The sequence below is a fragment of the Euprymna scolopes genome, chromosome 20 (genome assembly GCF_053919585.1).
Source record: "Euprymna scolopes isolate OS-2025 chromosome 20, ASM5391958v1, whole genome shotgun sequence".
NCBI lineage: Eukaryota > Metazoa > Mollusca > Cephalopoda > Sepiida > Sepiolidae > Euprymna > Euprymna scolopes.
The window spans coordinates 79,137,174-79,164,265 of NC_136501.1; the positions used below are offsets into that span (position 1 = coordinate 79,137,174).

Here is a 27,092-nt window from a genome sequence, read left to right on the forward strand (position 1 = left end):
GCTTAATCTGGTGATTGCTGGTCGGGTCCGAACCATAATTGACACAAAATTCTAAGGATCTGGGTCAAATTCTCCAAGAGTACCTCATTTTCAAAAAGTCCTAGGTTTAGACTTCAGTTTCTTGTACATAAAATACATTACAATTGAACTTTGGGTTTTCTGACTTCTTTTTTTTAAAGGATACATGAAATTTTTAAGGAATTGCAGCATATTTATGTGCATTTACTGCAGATTATTTGCAAACCATTTCTTTTTGGAGATTTTCTGTGTCATATTCGGATTCCTTGCACATAAGTACATTAATATAGCAAATTTCATCGCTTTTAACAAAGATAGCATTTTTACTGAAAAAGTAGTGTAAAAAATGTGACAAAAAGCATATGATCTTAAAGAGGGTAAAACTATCCAAACGTGCTCCAGTAAAGCAACTGGCCCTGACGGCATTCCAATTATAGTGTTGAAAAAGCTTTAACCAGAACTTACTCCCATACTTACAAAACTGTTTAAGCATTGTCTTAAGGAGAATTGCTTCCCAACACCCTGGAAAACCTCATCAGTATGCCCTGTATTTAAGAATTCAGGTGACAGGTTATCTCCATCTCAGTACAAACCAATAAGTTTCCTGTGTGTTATGAGTAAGTTGCTGGAATCCATATTAAATAAAGTAGTCAACCACCTCAGCAGAAATAACCTTAGTGACATGCAAGATGCTTTCCGTTCTGCTAGATCTACAGCAGATGTGCTAACAACAGTTATATCACATAGGATTAGTAAATCTCTCGACAAAGGTTTCCTTTCTAAGGCAATTGCTCGACATATCAAAGACCTTCGATAAGGTATGGCATAAAGGCCTACTTTTCCAGCTACGGTATAATTGGAAATATTTTCTCGATTATTTTCTCTCCGATAGGCTCATAAGAGTAGTGGTTGATGGGCAAAAATCAGAGGCCCACAGTATTAATGTTGGAGTCACTCAGGGATCAATCCTGGGCCCAACTCTCTTCCTGATCTACATCAATGATCTCCCAAAACACATACTTAAATCATTCGTTGACATCTATGCTGATGACATGACCATCTATGGCAACACATCAAAGGCCGTAAATGACCAAGTTCTCTCTGATTCTCTCTCCTCTGATTTTGAGCATGTGGTACAATGGGGGAAGGGGTGGCTTGTTACTTTTAATGCACCTAAAACTAAGCTGCTCTCTTTACATCATCAATGTTCTGATCCCCATCTGGCATCAATTGAAATGGATGGATCTCATCTTGGGGAGGCTCCATGTTTTGACAAGCTTCTGGAATTGACCATTACTCCTGATCTGAAATGGAACATGTACATCAAATCTGTTGCTAAGGTCGCTGGGAACCTTCTTAGTAGATATCTCACTGCTGATGCAATTCTCTATCTATATAAAAGCCAAGTACGTCCAAGGATGGAGTACTGCTGCCATATCTGGGTAAGAGCTGCTAAAGCCTATCTTGCCTTGACAGAGTACAAAATAGACTTCGTAGCCTAGTGGGGGGTGCCCTTTTCTCTTCCTTGCATTCTCTCTCCCACAGAAGGGACATTGCGAGCCTGTCGTTTTATCGTTATTTCCATGGGAAATGCTCGTCTGAACTCGTTCAACTTGAACTATTTACTTACAAAGCTGTTTGAGTGTTGTCTTAAGAATTGCTTCTCAACACCCTGGAAAATCTCATCAGTACGCCTTGTATTTAAAAATTCAGGTGATTGGTCATCTCTCTGAGTACAGACCAATAAGTCTCCTGTGCGTCAGGAGTAAGTTGCTGAAATCCGTTATCTATGGTTATATCTCATAGGATTAGCGAATCTCTTGACAGTGACTTATGACATATCCAAAGGCTTTTGATTAGGTATCCCAAACCAAAATTTTATTTTCATTATATCTAAAAAAATTAATGTGGTCATATAGATTTTTGTAAACCATAAACAAAAGTACCAAATTTATTTTGGTAGCTCAATTAGCCATCAAGTTATGATCGTTCAAATTTTGTCAGAAAGTTGAAAATTTGCTATCATCGTGTAGAAGCCAAATTTCATAGTATATAACTAAAAATGTAAAAAAATCCTTATAAATGTAATGTCACCTTGTGGTAAATGAAAATTAATACTAATGAAAGCAATAATTATTAGATGAAACCAACCTAAACACTAGGCAAAATCCCACTACCAATGGGGGAAAAGTGCAAATATGACATGGAAATGCAACGTTGACTGTTCATATCAATTTCATCTCAATAGCTAATGTATTGAATCTTCTTAGCATGATTCATAACAGAGATCAAGATAATTTTTTCTTTTAATTATAAATTGATAAAACCACTCCTTTGTGGACCATGTAAAAGCAGTCAAACAGACAATTTGGTAAAAAGGGCAAAAAAAAAAAAAGGGCTAAAAAAAATGGGTCAAAAGTATACATAACTGAAATTACTGTAAAAATGTAACCATTGGAGGTAGAAGCTTGAAACTTTGCAACTTTACTAATTTGGGGGTGAGGAATTCAAAAAAATGTTTGCCTTGTTTCTAATAAACATTTTTGTTACAAAAATATTTTTACTTTGGGGAATTTAAACTCGCCAAAAAAAGGACCGGCAACAATAAGATTTATAAATTTGTTACACAAAAAGTCACAAGTCATTTTTTTCAAGCATTGAAAAACCTTCAACTTAAAAGACAAGTAAAGAAGATATTTTATAGGCAGAGGTCTACAATTCCTTTCTTTATTGATTTCTCCCACAATTCTTTCATAAGCTTCTGCTATGGTAGATATATCAAAAACACTACAAATCCTACCATCACTTGAAACTGGCATTACCTCAAATCCCCATCTGTAAAACATGCTGACTCTACCTGTGCAATGTCATCTGACAAAGGCCATCGAAAAAAATCTTTTACCTTTGGTTTGCGATAAAAAATTTTATTACAGTGCTGAATGCAGATATAACCTCAATGACTTGGCCAATGTAAAAGTTGGTGTCACAGAAGACAGCAACCCATTGTCCTTGATGCTCATAACTGAAGATATCCTGAGATGGTTCTTCATCACAACTGCAGGAGTTATCTGAATGTTCAGCAGATTCACTAAGGGACTTTTTTTGTTGCTTTGGAGGTGGAAATGAATCAACTGGATTTCTTCTCAAATAGTCAGAGAGAGCAGCTCCCAGTTGAACTCTATTTCCACTGGTGTTGATTTTGACACCTAACACAACTTTGATATATCTCAGTTCAAGTTTATCAAAAACATCTGATAGAACATATAGGTCTCTGAGGTACTTCTACCGTTTATCGACAAAAATGGAGATGCCATTTTTTTTTGTTGCGCACATGTTAAAATCAGAGGGAGAAATCAGTATTTTAAACTATGCTATTCATAATATAATATTCATTAAAATTATTGGTCAAAAAAACAAAAAAAAAACTATTTTATCCAATGTTGTTTTCATTACAAAATTGTTTTATTAAAATTATATTTTCTTACGCAAACTTTTCAATAAATGTTTTTACAATTATATTTTCATAAATTTTTATACAGTTTTCAAATGGCACTCGCCCAGTTAAGACAATTATGAATATGTCATTTTAATAATTTTTTTCATTTTCTGTTTTTAATAAAAAATATATACGTTTCATGAAAAACTTTCCTATCTTCATTAATTAAATGGAAACATTTTCAATTAAATAATTATGGATATATGTCCTTTCACTTTCTTTATTTACTTTTTTTTCATAATTCTTTCAAGAAGTAATTAATATCTAGTTTAATTTTTTTTGTTATTTATTTCTAACTTAAGTCATAATTTAAAATACTGATTTCTCCCTTGGATTTTAATGACAGGGTGCAAAAAAAAAAAAAAAAAAAATGATGGAGTCCACATTTTGGGCAATAAACTGTAGAAGTACCGTCTCGGAAATTATTAAATAAACAAAAAAATGATTTTTACAGTGAAATTAATTTTTTTATTTACGCACCACGTGCACATAAGAACTGAAAATATGGTTAAGTAATGTACAGTGTAATTAAAAAATAATTTAACAAAATCTTCAAATTTATCAAAAACACCCAATATAACAAACAAAAAAAGAAAAAAATACACATTTTTACGTGAAATTATTTTTTTTCTTTACATATGACTTGTTGCGTGTAACTTAAAACTTAGCTATATTTTGTTAATTTTTCTTTTAAGTAATGTAAATGTACAGTCTAATAAAAAAATAATTTAACAAAATGTTAGATAATATCAAAAACGCCCAACAGAACATAAGAGAATTAAATAAGTAAACAAAAAAAAAAAAAAATTAAGTACATTTTTTAAAATGAAAAAGTTTTCAGTCAGTCACGTTTTTGGTTTAAAATGTACCCAGTTTAATTTTTAAAAGATAATTTAACAATATTGAACTTTATCCAACCGAAAGAAGATAAATATGCAAGTTTGAAAGAAGATGTAGAAAAACAACTGACATTATTTTTTACATTGTAAATTTTACTTTTTGACGCACTAAAAATATTTTAAATAATAACTTTCTGTAACTTTTAAACAAAACAAAAAAAAAAAACTCATCTAAGAACTTTGATATATCCTTAGTGAAACAAGTTGTTTACGTTTGGTCCTGCCGCTCGTTTGTGCTGACAGTCGATTTTAGTGATGATACTTCAGTCACTTGGCATTAAGTTGTAAATCTCGATGTGTAGGCACAGTCACTTTTATTAGTGGCGCTCCTTGATTTATGAGCATAGTAACATGACACCAACAGATTATTCAAGGAGATAAAAACAGTGCCATTTTCGGAATTTTTTCAATTGAATTTCTTTCATATTTCGTTCACTAAAGTTTTCAAGTTAGATTTTTTTTTTTTGTGAAAAACAACTTAAAAACACATTTTTAAGCTCACCATATTGATAAGCGACCTTTTTTCTTTAAAATGGTATTTTTTTTTTATACATAGAGACTCATAATATCGTGCACACCAAATTTGAAAAACATTTTTTTTTGTGTAAAAAATAAAACGGTGTTCACCAAAATTCGTGACATAACTTGAAGTACCTGGAAAATAAACTATTAAAGACACAAGAAAAAGAATTCTATATCTATAAAGCAAAAAGATTAAATTTTATTTACATCAAAACTTTATCAAAATAACTAAAAAAATAAATGAGATATTGCAAGGAAAATTTAACTTTATTTACCAGTTTTCGCATCCTAAACTAGGCTAGTTTGAGATACCTACTTTGATAAGGTATGGCATAAAGGTCTACTCCACAAGACCTCCAACTATGGTATAGCTGGAAATATCTTCTCAATTATTAAATCATTTCTCTCTGATAGGTTCCTAAGAGTGGTGGTTGATGGGCAGACATCAGAAGCTCACAGTATTAATGCTGGAGTCCCTCAGGGGTTTATCCTTGGCCCAACTCTCTGATCTACATTAATGATCTCCCAAATCACATTCCAAGATCATTCGTAGACATTTATGGTAACATTTCAAAGGCAGTAAATGACCAAGTTCTCTGATTTTCTCTCCTCTGATCTTGAGCATGTGGTACAATAAGGAAAGCGGTGGCTGATTATTTTAATGCATCTAAAACCAAGCTTCAATCTTTACATCATCAAGGCTTTCTGATTCCCCGTCTGGCTTCAATTGAAATAAATGGCTATCTTGAGGAGGCTCCATGTTTTGACAAGCTTCTGGATCTGACCTTTATTCCTGGTCTGAAATGGAACACGTACATCCGTTGCCAAGGTCGTTGGAAAAATGGTGGAATCATTCCACCACTCTAGTACATATCTCAGTGGTGATGCAATTCTCTACCTATATAAGAGCCAAGTACATCCAAGGATGGAGTACTGTTGCCACATCTGGGCAGGAGCTGCTAGAAAGTTCTTATCCTGCCTCGATAGAGTTCCAAATAGATTTCGTAGCCTCTTCCTTGCAACCTCTTTCTCACAGAAGAGACATTGCGAGCCTGTCATTTTCATAAGCTCCAATCTATGGTTCCCGTTGCCAAACTTTCACGAAAAACACTTGTCTAGCTGAAATCACTATCAATAATTTTCTCCTCTCTTTATCTGTGCCTAAACCTAAACGTAGATTCCATGAACAAACCTTCTTAAAAATGCATGCCTGTGGAACTCTTCCGTTTCTCCGCTTTCCGGCTGACTACAATATGGTTGTAAACAAGTTCTTGATGAGCCATCTCTTTAAGTAAATTTACCAAATTTCCACAACTGACGATTACTAAGATATTGTCCTACTGCCTACTGTACTCCTAAACCTTTATCCTTGAGTAGCTTCTGGGCCTTGATAAGTAGTAACTTCTTTGTAAAAAAAAAAATTTTTTTTTTTAATTTTTTCAAAACTTAACTTTCACTGTTTCTAATGATATTTTTTTGTACAATGATTTTTTTGTACATTAATTTGAATTGTGTAGCTATTTTATTGACGAGTGCATTTCATTCTGCTTGATTTCAATAAATTTTTAACCCCATTTTTTAATATCTGTAGATATTAAAAAATGGGGTTAAAAAATTTTTGAAATTAAGCAGAATTAAATTCATTTGTCAATAAAATAGTTACACAATTCAAATTAATGTACAAGAAAAAAAATTATATTAGAAACAGCTATTCCAGCTACACTGTTCAAATTGTGAAAAAAAAAAAAATTGAAACATTATTCCATCTTATAAAAGGTTATTTTTCAATTTGGTAGGCAAAGTATAGAATTTTATGGTTAATTTTCATAAAAAAATTTCAAAGTAAAAAATTTCAATGATAAAATATCAGATTTTAAGTCATAAAAATATATTTATATAATTTAATAAAGCTGGGTTTCCCCTATAATAATCACTATATATATAATTATCATAATCACATTTTAATCTGCTAAAACATCTTTTGTATAAATGTTCTTATTTACTTGCCTCCCCATGAGGGCAGAATTTGACACAAGGTCGCTTTTTAATGTGGGGAATATCCAACTCTCCAAAAAGGAGCACTCTATATCGAAACAAAAATAAAAATTGCCATAATTTAGAAGGATTTCTCCACTGATCGAGGACAGAAAAAGTGAAGTGTAGTATCAGAACAGATACTACACTGTTCCTAGCCAAAAGGCCAAGAAACCAGTTGATTTGATGCCCACCCTTTCTTTTCTTTCTATCCTACGTTTTTCTTTTCTCTATCTCTTTTGCTTCTATCTCTCTCTCTTCTCATTTGTTTTTTTCTTTCTTTTCTCTCCCTTCCTTTTTTCGTCTGTCTCATCTTTGAGTAAACATTTATCATTTTATGTTAGCTTTTCATATTTGGATCATTCCATGTCAAAACACCAGCAAAAAGTTCAAATCTGCACCCACTGATACTGAATTACTTGAAATTTGGTACAAATATTCCTCTTCATGAGTTAGGAAAATGTGCCAATTTATTTGGACCTAAACCTTACTGTTCGGATTTTATGGGGGGTGTAAAATTTGCATATTTTGCTTCCAAATTTATGCCATGTTTTATAAAATTTAAAAAAAATACTTACACACATTCAATATTTCTGAAATTTGGTAGGAAGGGCATTTAGGGACTGTAGAACCTGAATATTTAATTATTTTAACCCCATACCAGGTAGAAAATAAAATTTTGCTCACTCAAAAGCATGTCACCCAAATCAATTTTTTGTCTATGTACCTTTCTAGAAAAAATATGTTCTCTTCAATTTTCATAACATCTTTTTCATAGCATCTACTATGACTGCTTAAGTTCTCAAAAAAAAATTGTGAGGGTTTTTAGCCTACATTAGAAGATATGGCTCTGCCAAGTTTAGTTTTTTTCCCCTATGTACGTGCAGTGAAAGATTGATAAAGACAATCATCCTAATGCTCTCAAACTCCTCAAATATTGTACTAAGTAATTTCTTAAACTATTCAATAAGATAGTCTTTGTCAATTTAAAAAGAAAATAATTTAAATATATTTTGTAGATATTGCATTTTGTATGGTATGGAGTTTGAGAGCATTAGGACGATTGTCTTTATCAATCTTTCACTGAATTACTGCATGTACATAGGAAAAAAAAAAACTATAAACTTGGCAGAGCCATATCTTCTAAAGTAGGCTAAAAACTAGTGGTGGGACGATTAATCGGAATCGTTAATCATAAGAATCGTGTATTTTGGGAGGAATCGGAATCGCATCGTTAAAAAATACCTTAATTTTCCGATTACTTCATTACGATTCTTTTAGTCTGATGTTGAAAAAAAGAAAAAAAAATTCCTGATATTTCTAACTGCAAGAGAGAAATGTAGCATGTTATAAAAAGAAACCAAAGAAATTCATTATTAACAGGGCAATGCTTAGTGCCCCCTCCCTTACAAGGTTCATTCATTCAGATCTATTGTGATCAAAACTACAAAAGAGTTAACTTGAAAAGAAGTATGCAGGGCTCTACATTGCGAGTAAAAATTTAAAAAAAAACGCTTATCTTTTTGGCGACTGTTTTTTTTACTGACAAATCTTCTAATAGTGAATGAAAATGCTTTTTCAACTTATATTTTCTTAAAACGAGCAAAGTCAAATTATTTAAACAGTAAAAGGTTTAATAGAACATACTTTTTTTTCTTTTTTTAAAAGAAGGCTTTTGAAAGAAATATCTCTAAAATGAAATTGATCACGTATTATTTCGCAAAATTTGGACAGTAGTCGGCTTCTTTTGAAGTTTAAAAAAAAACGACCCCATACCTATCTCTTCCAAACCTAAAGTTATTAAATAACCCCTTCATTAATTTAAGGGTAATTAATTCAATTCAGTCGAGTTGTTTTTTTTGTTTTTTTAATTTCATTGAAATAAAATCCATTTTTTAAATTTTTTTCTCCAGAAAGATAAAACCCTGAATTTGATTATATTAAAAGCAGAATAATATAATCTTTTTCCTAGAATTTTAAATTGAAAATAAAAAAAAAGTGTTTGACGCAGTTTTTTGCTGAACGAAAAAGAAATTAATATATATATTTTTAAAAGGTGTTGTAATCAATTAATTTTTATGTCTAAATAATATGTGTGAATTGAACACAGTCAACCAAAAAAAAAAAATTTTTAAGAAGTGCATATTTGCATTTCATTATGTAAACTTTTATACATTGGTTTCAAAAATTAAATTCTATAAGTTTTTTTTTTTTTGTTAACTACTGGTTGGTACAATTTACTGCTCCATCCCTTTATATTTTTTTCTTTTTGTCTTTTTTAGCAGATTATTTTCAATTAATTATCCAAATAAGTGACTAACTTTAAAACAAAATTTAATAGTAATTTATTTGTTTACAGATAAACTGAATTTTCTAATATGGCCCAAAGTCCAAAAAAAAGTCCTTTAAAGATGATGAGTTGAAAGCCATTTGCAAAGTCTGTCAAATTAAAATATCGCGAGGAACAAAACCATCTAACATGACCACAACCAACATGTTAAAACATTTAACTATGAAGCATCCAAATGAATTGGAGGAGCAAAATAAAAAAGAAAAGGAACAAAAAATTACCAACTAGTCACTCAGAGCAGTTTTATTAGTGAGGGTCGAAATCGCAGTGTCTTTTTTTTTTTTGCCTAAGTCACCAATTTTTTTTAACCTTCCTTAACTTCAAAGAGTAAATACAATATATACAACTAAAAAAATAATTTTTAAAAATGCTGATTCTATTCATGAAAAATTCTTTTAACTAGAAATTAAAACTTAGGTAAAGATAGCTGACTGACAGCAACAGGAGCACTGGTTAACTACTGAACCACATGGAAAGGTGTGGGGGAGGAAAAAAGGAAATTAAAGGATGATAATAAATTATGATAACCGTCTTTGAAAGGCACTAAACTCCTAAAATTTACTTCTTTAAAATTTTAAGCGGCATTCCCCAGCGATTTTAAAGCACTCTCTCTCCAAAACAAAAAAAAAGATTTAATTTTTAAGTTTGGGAAAGATATATTTATTATAACCGAATTCCTGTATGAAGACTGGATCTACTTTATTGGACGTTAATTTGTGAGATAAGTAATTTTTCAATGTTTAATGTTTTTAAAGTTTCAATTAAATTTTTTTAATTGCGTTTTTTTTTTTCAATTTATTTATAAAAAAAAAAACAGGGTTTAAAATGTATTTTTCAAGGTAACAAGCTTCGAAATAAGTCTAATTAAAAAACATCACTTAATTTTTAATTTCGACAACCCTGAGAATTTAATTATTAAAAAAATATTGAAATGTGACATTTTTTTTTTATTTAAAATTTCTATTAGTTCAATTAATTTTCTTTCAATAATTCATTTCACTCAACAAACTTCACCATTTTTTGTTTTGTTTTATCTTTTTCTGTAATTTTGGTAACTATTTTTGCTCAATTTTATCTAGTATTTCATTTGTTTTTTATAGTGGTATCATTTTTATGTGTTCCTTTGATATACCCTATTTCAAAATTAGTTTGGCTAAACTTATTCTTCACGTTAGAAACAACGTGTAAAAGTAATGAAAAAGTAAGAAAAAACAATAGGTGTTAACTACTCTTTGTGAATTATGGAGGTCTGAAGAACTGCCGTCACAAATACAACTATCAATAGCCAAACAAAAAATCGTTTTTGAAATTCCTTTACTTGTAACTTTTCGCTATACCTACCTTTTGGTATAAAACACAAAAACTTTCGATTAATGGTATTTCTCAAATATGGTCGTTAACTTTGGAAGGGTTATTTTGTATCTACAGCGCCATGTCACGTGGTATATTGTTTTTTTCATTACGCACGTTCATTTATAAATTATTAAATTAAATATTTATCTTTTTTTATATTTAATTAGTATATGTTTTCTTTCTCTTCCGCTATATTTTTTTTTATTTAATTCATTAAATCTGTAAATTATGAGGACCAAAATAATGAATCGTGTTAATTTATTCTCTAATTTTCTTGTTTTTGTTCTGTTATATAAATTCTATTTTATTTGTTTTTGCTCTGAAGGATGAATTCTATTTTCTTTGTTTTTTTTCTATATTCCAATTAAGTAAAATAAATTTTCTCTAAAATAAATTTTGCTAATTTTTCCGTCTATATAATAATTTTATTTAAACCAAAACACGACGGTGTAGACATAAAATATCTCTTCCAAAGTTAGGGAACATATTTGGGAACTACCGACCATAAGTATAAAACTACCTGGTATATTTCAAAACAATAATTCCCTAGGAATCGGAATCGTACTTGGTATCGGAATCGTTAATCAATATTTTCCTGGAATCGGAATCGTATAAAAATTAGGAATCGTCCCAACACTACTAAAAACCCTCACAAAATTTTTTTTGAGAACTTAAGCAGTCATAGTAGATGCTATAAAAAAGATGTTATGAAAATTGAAGAGAACATATTTTTTCTAGACTGACTGCATAGGCAAAAAATTGATGATTTGGGTGACATGCTTTTGAGTGAGCAAAATTTTATTTTCTAAAAAAGTTAAAATAATTAAATATTCAGGTTCTACAGTCCCTAAATGCCCTTCCTACCAAATTTCAGAAATATTGAATATGTGTATTTTTTTTTTAAATTTATAAAGCACTGAAACCCCCACGATGTTTCGCGGCATAAATTTGGAAGCAAAATATGCAAATTTTACACACACACCCTAAAATCCGAACAGTAAGGTTTAGGACCAAATAATTTTGCACATTTTCCTATCTCATGAAGGGGAATATTTGTACCAAATTTCAAGTAATTCGGTGTTGGTGAGTGTAATAGCCTGGTGAATGTAATGACCCATTTAAAATAATTTTGTTCAACTGTTATTTTGAAAAATTAGGTTCCATTTCCATAATTTGATGACCATTAATCATTTGTGTCATGATATATTTTAATGGATGATATCACTTATGACATAATGGATTTTCCTGGTATCTCCAACCAAATGATGAAAGAATGACATCTTTCATAAGGGGAGGAGTCCCGCATGGATTCTCTGGGCTTCTTGCTAATCAAAACCCTTATGCCTCTTTCCATTCTTTTATATAATAGAAGTGTATAACCAAATTAAAGTTACATAAAATGAGTGAAACTGCCAGTAAAATTTTTCATTATAGTATACAATAAATACACTTTTACACTTTTCAAATTTAATACTTAAAAACTTAATTTATAGCTTTATAATAAGCCTTTGTTTAAAAGTTTTAGACTTGTATCTTTAATAGGTAATTTTTACAAAAGATTTGGTCAATTTTTCTGCACAACTGCCAAATTGGGCTTTGAAATATGTTTTCATATTAGAAACAAAGTTTTTATGAATGTACTAATAAAAAAATATTTAACTTAATCTCTATAATGTCACAAATTATAAGTTTCAATGTGTTAGTTGCTAAAATAAAACTTGTATGAACAGTCAAAGTTGCTTTTCTGTATTGGTTTTGCACAACTTTTGTTTAAGACTGGGTATATTTAAGAATTCTTAATTCCATCTGTATTATCTTTCTTTTAATCTATTTTTAAATAAAAACCGATTCGATTTGAAAGAATATGACTCCATTATTAGTGTCATCTGACAACTGACCATTGAACTATATTTGAAGTACTTTAGGATGTCAAGTTGTGAGTTGAGAAACGGATCCTAACTACAATAGTTGTTGTTATAGCAAAGCTCATGTAACAGGGTCATTTTTAATATATGACCTTTCAAAAATAAGAGATACTTCTAGGTGAAAAATTAGTATAAACTAGAGACAAACATGGAAGCATGAAAAAATTGAGCCACTAAACTTAGCTTATAACTCATTATATCAAAGTTATAATAAAGTATATATTTTAAAACAAAACTATTTTTGTATGCAAACATTTCAGCTAGCTTTCTCACAACATACAGCATAATGAAAGGACATGTCCTTGGATTGAGAATTTTTCTTGAATCAAAATAGAGACGAACTGCTGACTGGCTACTTACCCAAGTTCCTTACTACCTGTATCAAAGTTTTATGGATTTTTAAAACACAGCATGTGTGCAAAATGATTGGTAGAAAAACTGTTTGGAATCCTTGGCCATAGTTTTATTTTTATGAATAGGAAATTTTATTTAACTAAATTTTAATAATTTTGTAATTTTTTTACAAATTAGCAATGAGACAAAACTATTTTGATTTATATTTCAATAAGGATTTCTTTATAAGTATAACACTGTCAAAGTCACAATCTCAGTTGTTAAGTTGTATCAAAGGTTGAACCCCGATAGCTATAAAGTTCTTTACAACCACACAGGTCACTGAGCCTGATAAGACTCAAACGTTTACAGACAGGGCAATTCCGGGCGACGCATCATCTAGTATTTTCAGTGCATATCTCTGCAAAAAGAGTTGATTAACCCCACACTGTGAATCTTTTGTTGTTTAATCAATTCTCTTTTCGATTGTTTGGTTTCTGATGCTGTTCATGTGGCAAGAACCTTTTGTCAAACATTCCAGTAGAATTAAAAAAAAAAAAAAGAGCTCAATGATCAAATTGTGGGATCCTTCTACCGCTCCAGAAGATATCTCACTACTGATGCAATTCTCTACCTCTATAAAAGCCAAGTACATCCAAGGATGGGGTACTGCTGCTACATCTGGACTGGAGCTTCTAAAAACAGTCTATCCTGCCTTGACAAAGTACAAAATAGACTTTGTGGCTTAGTGGGGGGATGCTCTCTTCTCTTCCCTGCAACCTCTCTCCCACAGAAGAGACGTTGCAAGCCTGTCTTTGTTTTATCGTTATTTCCATGGCAAGTGCTCGTCTGAGCTCCAATCTCTGACCCCCCCCTCGCCAATCTTTCACGATAAACACCTGTCTAGCTAAAACCACTGCCAGTAATTTCCCCTCCACTCTTTATCTGTGCCTAAATCAAAACGTAGATTCCATGAACATAGCTTCTTTCTGAGAAGTGCACGCCTATGGAATTCTCTTCCGTTTGCCTGTTTCCCACCTGGCTACAACTTGGATGTCTTCAAGCCCAACATAAACAAATGCCCGATTTATCGCCCCCTTAAGTAAGACACTTTATCAAATCTCCAATATCAACTATTACTACGATATTATCCCATTGATTATTGTACACAAAATAACCCTTATACCTGAGTGGCTTCCGGGCCTTGATAAGTGGTGATCCCCATGTAAAAAAATTAACAAAATTATACAAACTTGTTAATATAAAAAAATGAAATAGTCAAAAAATAAAAAAATGTTCATGCATATCTTTTTTCTTTCTTTTTATCAGTGTGCTAGCTAGGCACTTGTAGTAGTAATTAGAGAGGTGGGGGGGCAATCGTCAATTTTCTCTCTTGCTTAGGCAGTTATTCGAACAGAGTTCTTGCTCTTGTAGACTACAGCTTTCAAGCTAATGGCTTCCTCACACTAAAGTTCTTTGCTTTGGAAATTCTCCCTTCGATAAGAACTATCTAGCTTGTTTCGCTTGACGTTCCCTAAGTGTTCTAAGTGGAGGAATCCTGCATGGATTCTTTAGGCTTCTTGCTAATCAAAACCCTTCCGTCTCTTTCTCTCTCCATTTTTTTTTTTTTTTAATTGCTTTTGCAGTTCTTTTTATACAGAGATAGATGTAGCAATACCAGGCACCATAACGTTCAGCGCTGGACAAGGTGCACACTCCTACTTAATTTGACACTCATAATCTTTAAATCAGTAATAAGTACATTTCTCCTACGTCTATCAAAATAAAACTTATATTACTGGATTTACAATAAAATTTACTTTAAAATGGTATTTTAATATTTTTGTGATTTGTGAATTTGAAGAAATCACTATTTAAATCCAACTACTAATGACAAAACATGCCAGCATAGTAGGCCCACTCGCGGTAGATGACTTTTTGCAAATAAGCGGTCGGGGTGTGTTCACATAAATAGTCAAAGCAGAAGCATTTCTAATTGTTTCAGCTAATTAGAGAAAAGAATTTGCTACGGAATTTAGACACAACACAAAAATAAAAATTGTGTTCAAATGCTACTTAATAGCAAATATATTCATTTCTTTTGTCCTAAAATTTTAAAAGAATTTGATAAAAACTTTTTATATATGAGTAGATAAAAGTAGTGACAACAGCATATAAACATGAGTTTTTGGGAGCCGAGACGTGCACAAAATAATCTGTAAGCAAATCATTCGTCAACTAACTTAATAACAAAGTATTCATTTCTTTTTTTTTTTTTTTGTTATTTAAAAAAAAAAAAAAAAAAAAAAAAAAAAAAACATTAAATTATGGAAAGAATATTTTTTTTAAATAAATTTTTTGAAAAAGAATAACCAACAATGACCATGCTTTTAAATGAGTTAAAACGCATAAACCACTTATCCAGTTAAGTAAAAGAATAACTTTTATGGGTTTGTTTTACAATCCACAGAGGTATGAAAAAGTGGTAAAAAAACAAATATATAAATAAATGCTACCAAAGGCAAATTACGATAAATATTTGGTGTTGTAAATGTTTATTCTATTAATAAAACAAGTAGTGTCGAGCAGTACAGAAGATTAAGAAAAAAAGTGGCTGTAAAGTTTATTGAAGCCTCGACAATGACTTAAAAATAAAAAATTATACAAAATAGTGGTAGAAACTCACACGATAATTGTCACAGTAACTTAAGTTAGTTTTGCTTAAGGAGTAGATAGACTGTCTATTGGTTGACTTTCATACTTCTTTGCCTATTAGCCAGGTGCAGAGGTGCTATCACAGGGACTCGACAGAATCACCCAGTGGTCGACCTTGTTCTTAACTAGGACAATGAACGCCGTTTTCCCCGCTCTCACTACATTTCATCCTTCTAAACTGGACACTGGTGGTGCTTGAGTGCCATATATGCCAGGATTGACAGTTCCTGGCTGCTGTTTCCAACTGATAGTAGCTTGGATTCTCTTCTTACACAGCTGGTAGCACAACACATAGCTTCTCTATATCTCATTTCTTATAACAGACGGTTACATTTCCGACACGTTTCCCAGACCAGCAAGATCAACATGCCTCACTTCTAGATCTATTTCTGACCACAGTTCCCAATGATTGCATAACAAATGCCCACAGCCCATTCAGGGAATGCTGATCACATTGTGATAATGGTAGAAATCGCCTTAAATTCTCGACCCAAAACTGAAGAGCCACTGCTCAAAACAATGAGGTATTTCATAAAGGCTGACTAGGAAGCCATCAGGGATCTCAGAGATGCCCCATAGAGAAATATCTTTTCTCTTCTAGCTGAACAGTGTACAAATGAGACCACTGAATGGTTCAAAACTGCAATTGAAGCACATGTTCCCATATGGAAATTCTATAGCAAGCCTCACTCTCCCCAATGGTTTACTTCTACTTGTGCGGCTGCCATTGCTCAAAGGCACCATGCGTACGACAGATTTTACCTGACATAAGTCTAGTTCAAACAGACAGAAGTTTATAGAAGCTAGAAATAATTGTAAGAAAGAAATAGTGACAGCTAAGACAGAATACACTGAAACCACCAGAAAATGTATCGAAGCACAGAAATTAGGAACCCGTGATTTTTGGAAAATCTACAACAGTGTAGTAAATAATGGGCAGTCAACGATTCCCGCACTATCAAACAATCATGAGGTTGTTTTCATGGCAACCGAGAAGGCTAACATGCTTGCCAATCGGTTTGCCTCAAACTCCACATTGAACCCAGCAAAGCACTCTCTCCCTGACTTTATTTTGCGGACTGACGCCACACTAGATGATCTGAAAATCACCCCTTCTCAAGTGCATGGTATCATAAAAAACCTAGACACCTCAAAAGCATGTGGACCAGATCTCATTTCAGCTGTGCTATTTAAAAAAATGCTTTGCTGAGGTTGCTCCAGTTCTCTCCAAACTTTACAACAAATGTTTTAACGAATCTTACTTCTCTGACTGTTGGAAAACTGCTTCTGTGGTACCAGTTTTCAAGAATTCTGGCGAAAGAACTGACCAATTAAATTATTGCCCCATTAGCCTCCTCCCTTTTCGCCAAAATATTTGAGTCCATAATTAATCAAGCTCTAGTCCACGACCTTACAGCTGCTAAACTTCTGACCGAAATTCAATATGAATTTGAGCAAGCAGCAGATATTCTAACTAATCTCTGAACGTATATACCGTTCACTGGACAAAACAGGAGAGGGTAGAAAGGTAGGCCTCAATATATCTAAGGCTTTTGACAGGGTTTGGCATGATAGTCTTCTAGGAAAATCAGATATGGTATCACTGGAAGAATACATAATGTAATTAAATCCTTAAGTAAGAGAAGAATCCAGATTGTCCTCGATGGTTGTACATCTAAACAATATGATATAAATGCGGGAGTACCTCAGGGGTCTATCCTAGGACCTTTATTATTCCTGATATTCATAAATGGCTTCCCTGATAAAATTGTTTCTGTGATGGGTATATTTGCTGATGACACCACTGATGACCTCAGGCATGAGGGGAAAACAAATGAACACATATGGCAGAAACACTAAATGAAGACCTCCAATTTGTAGTGGAATAGGGACAAAAGTGGATGGTCACATTCAATGCTGCCAAGACTAAGCTTATTTCCTTCAATAATTACAAGAACCCTTTACTACCACCAATAGTAGGGACCTCAATTTTCCGTGATCACGGAATTGTGGACGGAATCATGAAATTGTAGATTTGAAACGGAATTCTGTTTTTTTACCGAAATCATTTTCCATATTAAATTAATCATTTTTCTTTTTCTTTTAATGATATACTTAAATACTTGCGGTGTATAAATATTATAATAAATAAAACGACTGTTATTTTTTTCAATTTTATTCTTTATAAATATTTCTAATTCTTTTGAGACCTAAAAAAAGATTTTAAAATCAGTTTCTGCATTCGTATAAAAAAAAAAAAAAACCTAGAAAATATTCATCTTATTTTGAAATATTTTGAAAAAACGTTATGAATGTATAGCATAGCAGATGAAAGACAATATTCCTCCCCTTCCTGTTTATAATCTTACTGATTAAGTGGAAGTGGAGTTTAAGACAATAGTTTTAACCTAAAAAAAGAACGAAAGAGGAAAAACATTTAGAAGAGGCCATGTTTTCCTTGTCACTCATCGTCGTTATCTTATCTGTTGACAGATTTGTAGTAGGGGAGAAGTGAAAGTGAGTAATGCGTGGAAGTGTCATAAATTGAAAGTCAGGAGTTCTGATTTTTTTTCTTTTAAGGGGGCTCTTAATGGAAAAAATTATTCTATTCTTCCCCACAAGTTAGTATTGGGGTAAAAAAAAAAAAAAAATAAATAAATAAAAATAAATAAATTTTTTATTTACTTTAAGGCTTTCTATACATTCTAAATCTAGACACTGCTGCTGATGGCAACTCGTTCCATGTTGATTTGTTTAAATTGTCAGCGCATTTTTTAAACCGGGCTTTAAATTTGTGCAAAAGCTAGAGTTGAACAATTTCCTGACGACTTATGCAGAAGACAATATGCTATTCTGCAAATTTTGTCTACACAGTGTCGATATTTTTAGGATTGATACAATCAAAGACCATATTAAATCAAAAGTTCATATCAGAAAAAAATCTTCAACTGAGTCATCTCAAGTGAAACAGAAGTCAATTACAACAATGTTCAAAAGTAAAGACAAATGAGATGAATTTATTCTTGATTTTTTAAAAATGTGCACTTTATCAGACATTCCCCTTCATAAAATTGATAAAAGAGACCATTTTTACTAAAATACTGTAAGGAATGTGGCTCTATTCTAAGTTTTAATTGTATTAGGGAGCGCCATCTTCCAAATTATTTGCTTGTCATTTTGCTGCTTTAAAAGTCAAGCTTGCGAATGAATGGATTAGTATCATAACAGATGAAAGAGACTGTCGTGACGACAGCATTTTAAATATTGTTGCAAACATTCGTGGTGAGTTAGTTCTTATTGATGTTGTTACCCTGTCAGAATGCAATCATTAAACAGTAAGTCAAGCATGTGTCCGAGCTATAACTCATTTTGACATAGAATTTGAAAAGATCCTTGCTTTTGTAAGATTCAGCAGCCTATTGCAAAAAAGCTCATAGAGAAGTCTTAACAACTATCTTTAACAACAGCTACCATGTGTTGTGTTTGGCACACATTTTAAATCTAGTTGAAGAAATTGGCCAGCATTTGATATTGTTACCCAGCTCACTACTTTCATCAAATCAGCGTTTTTTAGAAAGCCGAGTCGAAAAAAAAAACGATATTTGAAATGGCTTGAAAATTATTTGCCTAAAGAACAAGTGAAACTACTCCTGTCCCAGCGGCAACCAGATGGAAGTCCTGGTTTAATGCTGCCAGATATCACTCATCTTTCATACAATTTTATGAAGTATTCTTTAAGCAAGAAAAGAGTCATGGCCTTGCAGTAGAGAGAATTCTTGAATACGTAGATGATGATCGACTACATCATGCATCTTTTCCTTAATCTGCGCCTCAATCTTTATCAGAGAACTGCACACGTTTAATAAAAGCTTTGACAAGCTTAGAAGAAACTAAATCTCCACTTGCTTGTTTTGTTTATAATATGATGGAAGATGTGAAACAGTATTTACATGCTGGTAAATTAAAATTAACATTTGGCCTTGAAACTGACTGTCTTCTGTCTGAACTAAAAACTGCAGAAACTTCCAAGAATTGTTCAGCCTATCTTTTACTAAATTGAATAAATACCTGGAAGCCCATCCTGTGTATAACTTTGACAATGCGGCTCGTATATTAGATCCTAGACAACTACTCTGTATAAATCACAATATGGATACATTTGCAGCTATTAAAGACTTTCAAGATCCTTCTACTGAACTTGTCAAAGAATTCCAAATTTATGTAAACTGCTAAGAAAACTTGCCAAATCCTTTTAATATACCAGCATTTTGGAATGCAAATAAGAGCAGATTTCCATTTCTAAAACAGATTGCTGATGTTATAAAACAGAAATACAAATCTCAGACGATTTACACGCAATTCCGCAGGCATTGGCAAAATAACATTTATAATTTTCGGCCAATGACAATGCCTCCCGCCTAAATTAAACACAGGCTTTCTCGAGCCACTTTTTCATCGCGCCTCGATATAAAAAAGGGGCAGCATGTTCAAATCGGCAGTTAGACAGACCGACCAGTCAAACACATCACGCTTCGCGTTCGTTGCTTCCTCCGTCGTCTTCGTCACCAACGCCGTCATCTTCGCCTCGAACGCTGTCAACATCAGCACCTTCCTCTTCTCCGACGCCGTCTTAATCGTCATCTTCACCGTCGCCACGACTGCTACTTCACCGACGCACCAGCCAAACATCAACCACCTCTCTTCTCACCAACGTCGCCACGGCCCATACCTTATCGTCGTCCCAGTCAACTTCGAGTAAATACTAACGATCCTTTTTTTTTTTTTCTTCTAACATCTCGTTTGTCGAGAATAAATATATGCATATATATGTATATACACAATCTCCATGTTCACGTTTTTCTTGCTACCATACGCTTGTCTTAATTACAACACTGATAAAGTCATATTCATACCTGTTACTAGTGTGGACGCTGAACGTTCATTTTCTCAATATAAACATTTAATGAATAAAAAACGTGAAAATCTAACCCCTACGAATACTGTTGACAATGTTATACTTCAATGGAGACTTAGAAAAAAGATTTACTGATTGCTAATTTTATAATATGGAAAATATTAAATTTCAAATTTTGAGTTGTTTTTCAATTTGTGATACTTTTTTTTAATGTTTGAATTAATGTTTAAATTTTGTTAAAGTATTTGAATTATGATTGAAATACTGTTTTGCAAAAAGTTGTAGTTTTAATAAACTTGAAGTTATTTGTTGTAAGTACTTTTTGTGATGATAAAAATTCCAACATGTAAAAACATGTATTTCTTCAAATACAATAAAAGTTTGAATTGTTTCATAAGTTTTAATTTATCTCAACTGTCTCTTAAAAGTATTAAACAATCAATGAACATTAAAACTAAGGAAAATTAAATTTTGCAAATGTGAAAACGAGAAAAAACGGAATTTACTAAAAGTGGAAATGGAATCAAGGAAAATTTGAAACGGAAAATCGGGGTCCTTACAATAGCAATGGTTAAAAACACATTACCTGAAAGTACTTCCTTTAAACTCCTTGGCCTAACGTTCACAGGGAACATGAAATGGAATAGATATATTGAGAGCATTGCCAAGGCTGCTGCGAAGAAGGTGGGCTCTCTCTACTGTGCTAGAAAGCTACTTACGCCTGAAAGTATCCTGTACCTCTATAAGGCCACCATTTGCCCATGTATGGAGTACTGTTGTCACATCTGGGCTGGTGCATCTGCTACTTATCTCTTACTCCTGGACAGGGTTCAAAAGAGAGTTGCCAACCTGATAGGTCCTGAACTCTCATCTAGGCTTCAGCCTCTGTCCCATCAACGAAATGTTGCATCTCTGCCTGTTCTACAAGTATTTTGATGGTGAATGCTCTGATGAACTACAAGCACTTGTACCCCCCCCCGGCGACGTAAATACCCCCGACAAACCCAACAAGCAGCTAAATCCCACCCCTACACAGTAGAGATCCCTAGATGTAAGAAAGCCTTCTACTCCAATCATTTCTTCCTTAGAACTGCTAGACTTTGAAACTCCCTTTTGGGATTCTGCTTTCCCAACTGTACTGACATGCAGAAGTTCAAGTGTAATGTGAACAGACATCTTGCTACTCATCTCCCTTCATAATATCCCTGCAACTTATGTCCCCCTACTTCAAAGTGACACTTGGTTTGGAGTGAAAATTGAATAAGAAAATTGTGCAAATTTCCTACCATTTTCAGTCACAAGCTTGAATAGGACTGACTTAAGGCAAAATGTCTACTGAACCACATTTTTTGATACTTTGAATAGCCATAACTTGTTCAAATAGGCCGATTTTAAAAAAGTAAAGAAATTATTTGTTTGTTTTTTTATGTTCTTTTCAATAATGCTTGAGTTTATTCAATCTAAAAGAAAAAAGGGTGTGGTATTGCGAATACATGTGTGTGTGTGGGGGGGGGGGGCAATCACACCCATCCTCAATAACTAATCAGGATGAACTACTTCACACTCAGGCTTATAACCATCAGTTAATCCCAATCAAGTGATTTCTTTACCTTCACTGTGAAACTCTTTGATTCTTATAGTAAGAATGACATGGAGGTCAACAGGTCATCCCACGAGGCCAGTTTGGATATGAAAATGTCACCAGTATAATTATCATTAATAATAACTCTTTGCACCTGGTCCAGTGTTCAAGCGAAGCCAAAACAATTATCTCACCAGTTGTTCAAGAGAACTTTAGTCAATTAGCATTATATATATATATATATATATATATATATATATAATAAATAAAGGAAAATAAAAACTAAAGTTGTAGCCTGTTGATTTAGAATAACGCCCAATGCCCAATTCCTGACCTAATAGGGTTGAGTTAGCATTAATTTTCGCTTAACCTGTAACTTCTTGGTTTAGTTTGCCGTAAGCTAGCTGATCTAGCTGATCATGTCACATATGTAAAAATCAACAAACAAAATATTTTTATTAATTTAGACAAAGAATATTAAAGAACATTGTCTTCACTGTTGGATGTGATGTTATCTTTCATTTCTCTGATCAAGCAGTGACGACCATTAGTAACCTGATAATTATTTATAATAGCAATACCCATCGACCATAAAATGCTTTGGATAATTACAGATTTCAAGGTAGTTCTAAAATAATTATATTTGAAAAAACTAAAAACACTAAGTTCTCAAAATACCGCCATTTTGTTTCACATGCTTTAATAAATAATAATCTACATGATGTATTTGAAGAGTTTTCAGGAAAGTAATGGTAATGCTATCTATTGGGCATTTTCCCTAAGATTTTTTTTTTTTATTATTATACTCATGGTACTTAAAAGCTCGGTACCACTCTCCTAAGAGAAATTTAATCATGAAATTTGTAAAATAATCATATTTACATAGTACTTAGAAATCATTAATTTCTGGAAATTTTCTGTACCAGATTCGGATTCTTTGCACAAACGTATCCTTATCTGGCAAATTTAATTGTTTTATCTGGCATTTTTACTGGAAAAGCAGTGTTAAAAAATGTGACAAAATGCATATGGTCTTAAAGAAAGGAAACATGCTAGGCACAAAAATAGTCACAATTTATTTTAGTCAGATTGAAAAATTTTTTTTAAATTCTTAGAGCATCTTGAAATATTTTAAGCATTTACAATTTTTTAATGTGTATCGCTATTTGTAATATGTGTTTTTCATTTTTGTTTCACTGTTTTGTTAATTCTGCTTTTTGTTTGCTTTTTTTACCAAATTATTTTCAAATGTGTAGCATTGTTAGTGCTTAAATTATTAATTAGGCCAAATTATTTTATAAATCTATAACTAATTTTGTTACAGTAATGTTTTAATCTCTCTTTATAAAAATTTTGGATACAAATAGATTCTAAAATTTTCAATTTCGTTTGCTAAGAATTTATGAGAAATGACCTTAAAAATGCTTCAAAATCCCTTTCAAACTCAAGGTTTGTTGCAATATTTTGGACCTTTTAATGGGGTATGATCCCACACAGTCGGACAATTCTATTTATTAACGATGCTGCTAAGAACTGACGAATCGAATTAATACACGTTCTGCTACTAACCAATCAGAAACCAGAATTGCTTCATAAATATTAAACCTTTTCTGGAGCAATTTCACATGTTCTTTTCCCGGGTTTCGACACGGTAAGAATATTTTGTTCTGTGGACAAACAAGTCACCTACCAGGACTTGTGTGTAACGGCGAACCATCTGAAACTCAAAATGGCTTACACTTCTAGAGGTTATGGGCCCAGCACGCTTCCACTGCGCCACTCTGCTCTGTTAGCAAACATACATTTATTTTCGTGTACATTTGATGCTTCAATAAACAATAATAATTTTCTTGTCGATTGTGGGGCCACGGCACATGTGATTACAAAGGAATCTGATTTTATCAATTTTGACCCCAACTTTAAGCCACAAAATCATTTTGTAGAACTAGCTGACGGGAGTCGAGTCAATGATATTGTTTTGAAAAGAGGCAATGCGAAAATCTCGCTAAAGAACAATAAAGGTGAACTGTGTTTCTGTATTCTAGAAAACGCTCTTCTAATCCCAAAATTTAAACAAAATATATTTTCTGTGCAAGCTGCCACAAAACAAGATGCAAATATAAACTTTAGCCCCAATAAATCAAAACTGGTATACCCGAATGGAACTGTATTCGACATTAAAGAAAATGAAAGACTATATTATTTAAATAGCGTAGTCCCATCAAAAACCGCCTGCCATGATCTACAGACATGGCATAAAATTCTTGGACACTGCAATATTCCTGATATCAAAAAGTTGCCGACTGTAGTTGATGGAATGCAAATACAAACATCAAAAACCTTCAACTGCAACGTCTGTACGCAAGGGAAAATGACAAACTATCAAAACAAGATACCAGACAAAAAGGCCAAAACAATCCTATCAATGGTGCATTGTGACTTGAACGGTCCCGTAGAACCGATGGCCAGAGAACATTATAGATATGTGTTGAATTTCGTAGATGATCATTCAGGTTTAATAATGGTTTACTTTTTAAAGAACAAATCTGATACCCTGCTAGCAACTAAGAAATATCTAGCCGACATGGCCCCCTACGGTGAAATCAAGTGTATTCGCTCTGACAACAGTACGGAATTCACCTATAAAGACTTTGAACTTTTATTAATTAACCATCATATCAGGCATGAAACATCAGCTCCTAGATCGCCACACCAAAACGGGACTGCTGAACGTGCGTGGCGGACACTTTTTGAAATGGCAAGATGCCTACTCATTGAATCAAAACTCCCTAAAAACCTCTGGACGTATGCACTTATGGCGGCGCCCTATATACGCAACAGGTGCTTTAACAAAACACTATCTAAAACTCCATATGAATCTTTCTGCGGTAAAAAAACAAATTTAAGCAGAATGCATATATTTGGTTCAACTTGCTTCGCATATATAGAGAAAAAGAGTAAATTGAATATTAAAGCCGACAGAGGTATATTTCTTGGATACGATAAAAACAGTCCAGCCAATTTAATATTTTTTCCCGAAAAAATAAAATAAAAAGAATCCGGTGTGTAAAATTCACGGACACGTTTACTTTTACAGACGAAAACCCGTCATATGAAGAGGATGAAATTATATTACCTCAAATAATTAGAACAAACGAAAACAATAAAAATGACGGAGACGAGAGCGTCCATGATGATGATAAAGTCGAGAGATATCCCAAAAGAAATAGAAGACGTCCCGATTTTTTTGTGGTCGACAATATAAAGATTATCAAATTGACTATTGCTATTCAATGGAAAATGCGCCAAAAAGCTTCAACGAAGCAATTAATTCAGAACATTGTGAAGAATGGAAAATTGCCATGAAAAAAGAAATAGATGCCTTAACCAAAAATGATACCTATACGGTAGTGCCTCTCCCAAGAGATAAACATGTTATTTTTACCAGATGGGTCTTTACAAAAAAGAGTACAGGATCAGGCATAGAACAGTACAAATGTTGTATTGTAGTGTGGCCCCCAGGTTGGGAATTGTAGTAGTTCATAGAACCCCCTGGTTGTGGCACACAGCAGTTTTAATTACGTCGATCGTCCGTGGTTTCACCTGTTTACTAAGCGGTTGTCATGACAACGAGTTAAGACTAGTGAGTTATCTCACCTTAGACTGGCACTTTTTCTTTATCTTGCCTCTCGTCAATTGTCAAAAAATGTCATAACAATGTTGAACCTGAAAACAAATCGGTTGACAACTTAGAACGATCAGCCGTAACTTAAACATGTATTAAAGACGTAAGTCACAATTGCGTTAGTTTTTGTATAAAATTATATTTTACAATATCATACATATTTACAATTTAACAGTTCGTCTTTTTCTTTTGGTGGTTTTGAAGTTCACAGTGATAGTAACAGCGTTCTCACAGTGATCTGAGGAAGGAATGACGTTTTGACGATACGGTCTTCAGCGACGTTCTGTTGCCTTTTTCTCTCCTCTCTCTGCTATCTCTGTCACGCGTCTGTTCCTTATATGGCATTCAGCTCAACTTTCTGACGTCACACGTCCTAGAGCTAATTTACATATAACCAACAGAATATTTAGGTCTCGGCTTCCACGTGAGTCCTTAGCACGTTTTTGTTTTATTTATTTAGTCGGGCGATTACTTCTGCACGTGCCGATAATTCACCTGTCATTAGGAAATTCCATTCATTGTTTTTTTTGTTCGCCGTAGAATGCCGTGCAAAATATGTGAATTCCAGTAACCTGCTTTCTCGTTTTGTCAACAATTACGATCGTCCGACTTTTTCTATTTACACTGCGAATTCTTTATTTTCTTTAATTCATACTAGTGGACTATCGACATTCGAAGTCCACCTTTCAAGTTAATAAAAAGGGATTTTATTTTAACCTTTATGTATCGGTTGGCCCTAGCCAACCGCTACATAACACAAAGCAAGATTTGTTGCTAAGGGGTGCTCTCAGATTTACGGTAAAGAATACTTTTCTACGTTTTCGCCGACCACAAACCTAACGACAATCAGAGTTTTACTGCAAGTCGCATCACAATATGACCTAAACATCCATCAAATGGACGTAAAAAATGCTTATTTGAATGCCCCAATAGACTGTGAAATTTATATTACCCCTCCAGAGGGATTTAAAATGAAAAATAAAAATAGCATGTGGCGACTTAACAAGTCATTATATGGTCTAAAGCAGAGTGCTCAGTGTTGGAACACAGTATTCCATGATTATATTATTAAACAACAATTTAGACAATGTGCTGTAGACCCCTGTTTATATACCCAACACAAAGACGATAAACTACTGATTTTGGTCTTGTGGGTCGATGATATTTTAATCGCATCAAATTGTGACAATGTTAACTGATGTTAAGAACAAATTAAGTAAAAGATTCAAAATGACCGATCTTGGCAAAATATCCTGGTTTCTGGA

At 33.0% G+C, this 27,092-nt stretch overlaps 1 protein-coding gene and 1 pseudogene across 5 annotated transcripts in view; both read right to left on the reverse strand.

Annotated features, from left to right (window-relative positions):
• Positions 1 to 27,092, reverse strand: part of LOC145241477 (GTPase-activating protein and VPS9 domain-containing protein 1-like) — a 347,817-nt gene that overhangs the window by 286,708 nt on the left and 34,017 nt on the right. The window lies entirely within an intron of this gene.
• On the reverse strand, positions 6,969 to 7,147 carry LOC145241875 (U2 spliceosomal RNA; annotated as a pseudogene).